This window comes from Macaca mulatta, chromosome 9 (genome assembly GCF_049350105.2).
Source record: "Macaca mulatta isolate MMU2019108-1 chromosome 9, T2T-MMU8v2.0, whole genome shotgun sequence".
In the NCBI taxonomy this organism is placed as follows: domain Eukaryota; kingdom Metazoa; phylum Chordata; class Mammalia; order Primates; family Cercopithecidae; genus Macaca; species Macaca mulatta.
Genome location: NC_133414.1, coordinates 27,245,298 through 27,253,628, shown reverse-complemented (window position 1 = coordinate 27,253,628; position 8,331 = coordinate 27,245,298). Strand labels below are relative to the sequence as shown.

Here is an 8,331-nt window from a genome sequence, read left to right as displayed (position 1 = left end):
CAGTTTCATTAAAGAAAGAACATAAACATAGCAAATGTGAAACCAAAATAATGTCACATAAGATAGAATGGCAATTATGACAATAACACATTTTATAGAATATTACGCTTTATAATACATTGAAAATATGAGTGTTAAAATTTTCCTTAAAATATATAAACTGCCATCATTAACTCGAAAAAATAGGTAATCTTAATAGACCAACAGTAAGGGAGGAAATTAAAAATATTGTGAAAATAATTATCTCCCAAAAGGCTCTGGCTGCACATAATTTTACCAGTCCATTCTTAAGATGTTTTCCAGAACAATAACTATTTACTATACAAAATTATCCAGAACATGAAAAGAAAGAGAAGGGAATTAAAAAAAAAACTCAGTTATGATTCTGCCAGAACAGTGAATTACAAATCTGGTACAGCCAGGGCAAACATATTTAAAGTTCAATCAGGCCAGGCGCGGTGGCTCACACCTGTAATCCCAGGACTTTGGGAGTTCAAGACCAGCCTGGCCAACATGGTAAAACCCTGTCTCCATAAAAATACAAAAATTAGCTGGGAGTGATGATGGGTGCCTGTAATCCCAGCTACTTGGGAAGCTGAGGCCAGAGAATTGCTTGAACCTGGGAGGTGGAGGTTGCAGTGAGCTGAAATTGTACCATTGCACCCTAGCCTGGGTGACAGAGCAAGACTTCGTCTCAAAAAAATAAATAAATAAAAATAAAGTTCAATCATACATGTTATTATAAATGCAAAAATTTCCAAGTTAAACATTAATTAATGTTGTTTACTCTCAGATGTTCTCAGAATGCCAGGATCATTTAATGTAAGAGAAAACATTACATTTCATAAATCAGTAAAAGGAGAAAATTATCAGAAAGTGAAAAGGCATTTGAAAATGTAACCTCTGTATTTGATTTAAAAATTGTTTTATTAAGCTAAGTTTTGAGAAATATTTTTATCAAATAGCTTACTAAATGCATCTCAATGCAAACCTAATACCATTAACAGTAAAATAATGCAGGCACGTAATTGTTCAAGTCTGGAAAAAAGGCTGCTGGGGAGTCATTACTATTCTTTAACATTGTCCTATAAATTCTGGCATTCACTAGTCAAGAATAAGAGTAGTATTTAAGCTGAAATTCAGACAGTGAATTTTCATTATTTACAGATGATATGATTATCTTAAAAGCTCAAGAAAGTAAATTCAAGGAGAAAAACGTGCTAAAACTAAAAAAAGACAAAGTCATGTATTTAAAAAACTAAATGTATAACATTAATGGACAATAGATATATATGAATAATGACCAGTTAGAACATGTAAATACCAGGGAGAAAGTACCAATTTACACTAATGATAAAACAAATCATCAATTTAACAATAAAGATAAAAGAGTCATTATAAGAACATTTAAAACCTACCGAGATAATTAGAAGAACACTTGGACCATCAACATATCATTTTCCTGGAATATAGTAAAGATATAAAATATCATTTAAATAATTTTAAGTTAGAAAAATAATAATAGCTGATAGGTATTTACTATTATTTAAGCTTTTTACTTTGCTGTATGTAATTAGAATTAGTTTGTAGTTGCCTTTTCATATTATCAGAAAAAAAGGGCAAATTACCCAAACAATTTACAGTAAGTAAGTTACTCATAAGGGAGATATTGTACAAGTTATTAAAACATTTTAAAAATATGATTTAAACAGTATGTTGCTGGTTCACGAATAGACTTTCTAATACAGGTGACAGAATAGAAAGGAAGGAGTCTGATATTTAGAATGTGGTAAAGCTCATTATTTCAAATAAGTCAGAAAATAAACCATTGTTTAAAGAAGTGTGCTGAAACAAATGGTCATTTTATTTAAGAAAAAAAGTTAGACCCCTGACTCACACCTTATATTTCTGGAACTAGTTAATAATGGGGATAATTATAGTACCCATTATTTATGGTACCTAGTTGATCAGATTGTTTGTGGATTAAATTAGTTAATGTGTATGAAGGTCCTGGCGCGTGGCAACTTAGCTTTGGTTTGTAAATAAAATAAACAAAATTATAAACAATAAGCAAAATAAAAGTTAAGTTGCCATGTACCAGGCCTTTCATACACATTAACTAATTTAATCCACACAACCATTTGATCAGGCAGGTACTATAATTATCCTCATTTTACAGATAAGAAAATAGAGGCAAGAAAGGTTTAGTAATTTGCCCAAGATCATCCAGCTCTTAAATGGCAGAGACAGCATTTACACAGGGCTCAATCTCTATACTAAACCCTATTTGTCCTAGGATATGATTCTGTTAGTTTACTACTGATCAATTCTGTTTAGTGTTATTTTATTTAAACTTTTCTCTTTGATATTTATTCAAAAGTGAGAGTGCTTTCAGGTTTTCTTTTTGCATACCTTCATCTGATTTTTATATTACTGTTATTCTGGCTTTACCACAAATAATTTGGGAGCTTTCCATCATCCTTATATTCTAGAACACGTTAAATGGCAGCCAAAGAATCTTTTTGTTGCATATATCAAAGGACTCAGTCTTCTTTCTTCATCTTAATATCCTAAGAGACATTTCTATGAACATAGTTCATTTTCCAAAGGAAATGGGCACATGCGTGGAGTGGCTATACAGAATTCTCTTTGCAGTGGCCATACTGTTGGGACACCTGATTGAGCATAGCATCTGACAACAGTATAGAGAACTTAAAATCAGAGAAGTCCATTCACTGCACTGTTTCCTGTCACCAGATGCAGCCGATGATCAACCCTGCAGCTCCCTGTGCTGTCTCCTGCCTAAGTCACATCTCTCAAGTCAAGGGGAGGGGTCCTGTCAGGGTGCAGGCACGACCAGACCTTTATTTAGCAGGAGGCACAGCTGACTCAACCCCTGCTCGTGACACCCAGGGTGCTAATCAAAAGTCTATTGTGAGGTGCTGAGGCTGAGCCATCACTCTAGCAACTCTGACTTGTCTGCAAAATGATGCCTGTTTCGGGAAGTTTCTTCCTGAGAAATGATCCATAGGGTAGGCAGAAAAGTTCTCAAATGGACCAATGTGCTTCCCCAAAAGATAATTTTCACAGACACAGCAATCTCTCCCTGATATAGATTAGATATTTGTCCACTGCCCAAATCTCATGCTGAATTGTAATTCCCAGTGCTGGAGGTGTTTGGGTCCTGGGGGCAGATCCCTCATTACTTGGTTCTGTCTTCACAGTAGAGGGAGTTCTTGCAAGATCTGGTCATTTAAAAGTGGGTGACCCCTCCTCTCCACTCTCTGTCTCTCTTGCTTTCATCATGTGACATGCAAGCTCTGGGTTTGCCTTCCACCATGAGTAAAAGTTTCCTGAGCCTCCCCGGAAGCTGAGCAGATGCCGGTGCCATGCCTGTACAGCCTGCAAAACCGTGACCCAATTAAACCTCTTTTCTTTATAAATGACCCAGGCTCAGGTATTTCTTTATAGCAATGCGAGAATGGACTAATACACTCCCTCTACAATAGCAAAAGGTGTAGATTGGTGCAACCAGTCATATAATTTTAACCACGGAGAATGTATGACTCCATTTATGACATCCATTTTGTAGGTGAGAAAACTGAGCCCCAGAAAGTTGATATAACGTACTTAAGGTTTCTCAGCTATTAAGGACTGAGTCAGGTTTTATCCTTTCCCCATCCCTTACTGTCTCCTAGTCCACCAGTGAGAATAATTTTATATCCTAGCCAGGCACAGTGGGTCATACCTGTAATCCCAACAATTTGGGAGGCTGAGGCAGGAGGACAGCTTTAGGCCAGGATTCGAGAACAGCCTGGGCAACATAACAAAACCCCGTCTCCAAAAATCATTTTAAAAAATATACTCCAGACAAAGACCTCTGCACCTGGCTGCACAGGTTGTACACTGCACAACTCCAGGTGGTGGTGTTCATATAGACTGAGTAAGAAACAGAGAATGGGGTCGTGCTGCCTCCTACCCAAAACCTTTGGCTTCTATCACTCCAGTGACACCCTGGGTTAAGGTGGGGAGACATCTACTCCCTGATTTTTGCTCCTGAGTAAATTCTTATGAGAACACAGGTGCCTCCCTCAACTCAAGAATGAATCAGTAAAGATTGAATTGAAAGATGAACATTGACTGACAGAAAAATCGCCTTTCTCCTTTGAACGTAAGACATTCTTATTAGCCCTATTGCAGAGCCTTAATTCACTCCTACTTAGGATGAGTTATTTTGCAAAAGTAACTTGGCTGGCTCATGTTACCAGCCCTAGGGACATGACCAGGTCTGTGCATCTCTCAGCAGTGAGCACAGCTCAGACTCAAGCTGAGAGCCCTCAATGCATGATAATAAAGTTGGTTCTTGACTGGGCACAGTGGCTCATGCTTGTAATCCCGCACTTTGGGAGACCGAGGTGGGTAGATCACTTGAGATCAGGAGTTTGAGACCAGCCTGGCCAACATGGAGCAACCCCTTCTCTACTGAAAGTACAAAAATTAGCCAGGCATGGTGGTGCACGTCTGTAGTCCCAGCTTCTCAGGAGGCTGAGGCATGAGAATCACTTGAACTCAGAAGGTGGAGGTTGCAGCGAGCTGAGGTCTCGCCACTGCACTCCAGCCCGGGCAACAGAGCGAGACTCCATCTAAAAAGAAAAAAAAAGTTGGTTCTCTAAAAAGATAGTACCTGTTAAGGGTTCTCATGATTCATTGAAAAGAAAACAGAACAGAGGGTTCAGGGATCTGGGCTCCCACCTGACTCTAATACACAAGGGCTGAGTGGCTGGGAAAGTTATTTCGTTTTTCCAAGCCTCATTTTCTCAACTCACAATCTATAGCATTGGATTAGCCCTTTATTATTTCCTTCTTACAATAAGTGCTATATGATGTATCTTTTTATTGTTGTATCTCATTCTCCAGAGACAAAGCAGCTCTAGAAACCTTCCACACCTGAAGTTGTGAGATCATCTAGGGACCTAATTTTCCTATCACTTTGAGTTAATAACATTTGCAATAGTTTTGTCTGTGGTTGTCCCAGAATCCATCATTGTGGGGTGTCAGTGCCTGGGGTTAAGGTGATTTGATTAGATACTGGGGTAGTAAATGGAAATATAAAGCACCAATACAGATTTGAAGTATGATGGGACAACCTGGGCAACACAGCGAGACTTCGTCTCTACAAAAAATGTTTAAAAAATTAGCCTGGTCTGGTGGCGTGCACCTGTAGTGCCAGCTACTCAGGAGGTGGAGGTGGGAGGATCACTGGAGCCTAGGAACTTGAGGCTGCAGTGATCACCAGCCTGGGTGACAGAGCACAATCTCTGTCTCTAAAAAATAGAAATACAATTTAAAATGAAATGTGATGGGAAACTTTGTGTAGTGACAGACTGGCTTGGAGCTTTGTTTATGGCTCCAGGGGTAGCTCAAACAGGCCACAGCCTACTGTAGTGATCAGAGGGGCATCACACAGGCCTTCTTCACCCACAACATCCTCACTCTGCCCTGCAGTGGTTCAAGGAGAGATTGGGCTTTGAAAACCGATTTCGGTCATTAAGAATACCCTGAAGAAGGTCAGGCACAGTGGCTCATGCCTGTAATCCCAGCACTTTGGGAGGCCAAGGTGGGTGGATCACCTGAGGTCAGGAGTTCGAGAGCAGCCTGGCCAACATGGTGAAACCCTGTCTCTACTAAAAATACAAAAATTAGCCGGGTGTGTTGGTGGGCCCCTGTAATCCCAGCTACTTGGGAGGCTGAGGTAGGAGAATCGTTTGAACCCGGGAGGCTGAGGTTGCAGTGAGCCGAGATTGTGCCACTGCACTCCAGCCTGGGCAACAGAGACTCTGTCTAATATATGTATGTCTACATACACACACACACACACACACACACACACACACACACACACACACACACACATACCCTGAAGAGGAACAGAGGTAGACAGGCAAAACCTTTACAACTTCATTTTTAAGTAGGGTCCAGTCTCAATGCAATAAAGGTCACAACCTGGCATAAAATGAGCAGCCCTAATGAAGAGGCTGGGGGCTCCAAAAGGGGAAACAAGATAACACCCAAACTCAGCCTCACCCCCATTGCATAACTGTCCCAGAATTAGAAAGACTTCCAGATGCCCCTTGATGCACAGGAAGAGCTGGTCCCAATTACTTCCTCCCATTTGCATGTATTAATTTACAAATATCAGGTTCACTTGGCAATCTGAATAGTCGATTCTCGCCTCCCCTCACGCTGAGGCAACAGCTGAAGGCCCTCCTTGCTCTCTTGTGTGCCAGAGTTTGAGAGAAACGCCGTATGACCTCTGCCTCCTTATTATTCCTGCCCACTCGGCTGTTCTAAGTTAATCAGGAACCAGAACCTTCCAGGGGCCATTGTTCGGATAATGTTAGCTCATCTTCCTGTTTCAGTTTCAATTTTCATCGCCTTAATAAAAAGAGTGTTTTCTTTCTCTTCATCCTTCCCTGCCATGCCCTGAATGGCCACTTCCATCAAATTACGTGAAGGATGAAAGAAATGGGCAAATACAGCTATATGAAAGGGGGAAAAAAACCCTGCAAACTAAAAAGTCAATGCTTTGTAGCTGCACATAATTTTCTTCTCTCCGCAGCTATCCACATGTAAGTAGGAGAGGGCAACATGAAAGCTTTGTAATTTCTCTAAAAGGTTATTCCATAATGTGTCAAAGCTGGGGAGCAAAAAGAAAGTGTGTACTCAAAGCCACATACCTTTCCCTGCAATTTTCCCCTCTATTACTCAGATTGCTAAGACGGCTTTTTCCTCCTAAAACCACATATTGAAATTGGAAAACCCTGCTAAGAACCAATTCAAATTTCTGGCATCATTGTATTTCCTGAAGATGAGCTCTCACGCTGATGATGGAGAAATGAAAAAAATAAACAAAACAAAAAGCTCAAGCCTTTGTTTTCCTGAGAGGACAGATTTTGCTGCTTTGAACCAGGGGTTTCTGGGGAGCAACTTTCTTGAGGCGAATGTGAGTCAGATGCAGGAGGTGAGGCAAAAGCCATTAATTCAATTACAGGAAATTAGGATGAGTACTTAGATTTCTCTATCTCCGTAACATTTTTCATTTGGATTAAAATCAGGCTAAGAAATAAATCTTCTGATAGGAATTTTGCCCAGTAAATAATGTTGAATTGAGTCTACTTCCCTACTAATGGTTCCACTCATCAGTCATTAGTTCTACTCTCCCTACTAAGAGTTAAAAGATTTCTGTTTAAGGAAAGCTTCTCTCTCCCTCAAAGAACAAGATCTAAGACAAAATAGACTATAATTAAGCAACGGGGATATCATGGAGTACTTTCCAAAGTCACAGAGCTAAAACTTTGCTTCTGTAGGGAGTAGTGCAATTTAGTTTTTCTTCAATCTGTACATCAGCAATAAAACAGCAAAAGCAGAATTAGAGTGGCTGTGTTCACAGCAACGTGGATGGGATTGGAGACTATTATTCTCAGTGAAGTAACTCAGGAATGGAAAACCAAATATCATGTGTTTTCTTTCATAAGCAGGAGCTAAGCTATGAGAATGCAAAGGTGTAAGAATGACACAGTGGACTGTGGGGACGCGGGGACAAAGCATGGGAAGGGGGTGAGGAATAAAAGACCACAAATTGGGTTCAATGTATACTGCTTGAGAGATGGTGCACCAAAATCTCACAAATCATCACTAAAGAACTGACTCATATAACCAAACACCACCTGTTTCCTAAAAGCCTGTGGAAGTAAAAAATTTAATAAATAAATACATAATTTCCCATTCAAAATAAAAACAATTACAGTGGCTGCGGGCTAGGATTCATCCTTAATTTTTCCCTACCAGGCCTAGACAATAGGTAGGTACTAGGCTAGAAAGCCGAAGGCTGGAATGCTAAAATAATTACAGGGCAGGCCGTGGGCTTTATCCAGGCAATCGAGCAGGACTTGTGTATTGGAAGTCCAGGCAGGCATTTCATTCATTCATGTAACAATGATGCAGTGCTCGCCTTGGCAGCACATACACTAAAATGGGAACAATATGGAGAAGATTAGCATGACCCCTAAAAAGTAAAAAATAAACCAATAATGATGCACTAATTGGGTGCATGTACCAGGTGCTTTTCCAGACAGTTGGGCTATATTGGTGGAACAGACAAAGATCCTTGTCTTTGTGGAATATTCATTCTGAAGCAATTAATCATAAACATGATAATGGGGTAAATTCTACAGTGTGTTCAAAGCTGAGAAATGCTATAGGGGAAAAAAAAATGAAATAGAAAGATAGGGATCAAGAATGCCACGGAGGCAAGTGGAATGTGGGTCTCAA

At 39.9% G+C, this 8,331-nt stretch overlaps 1 non-coding gene across 1 annotated transcript; it reads left to right on the top strand.

The window, feature by feature from the left end:
• The first annotated feature begins 8,003 nt into the window (after nt 1-8,003).
• On the top strand, nt 8,004-8,105 carry LOC114670198 (U6 spliceosomal RNA). Its single transcript, XR_003719681.2, has one exon. It is a non-coding gene; the product is annotated as a U6 spliceosomal RNA (small nuclear RNA).
• Nucleotides 8,106-8,331: the final 226 nt, after the last annotated feature.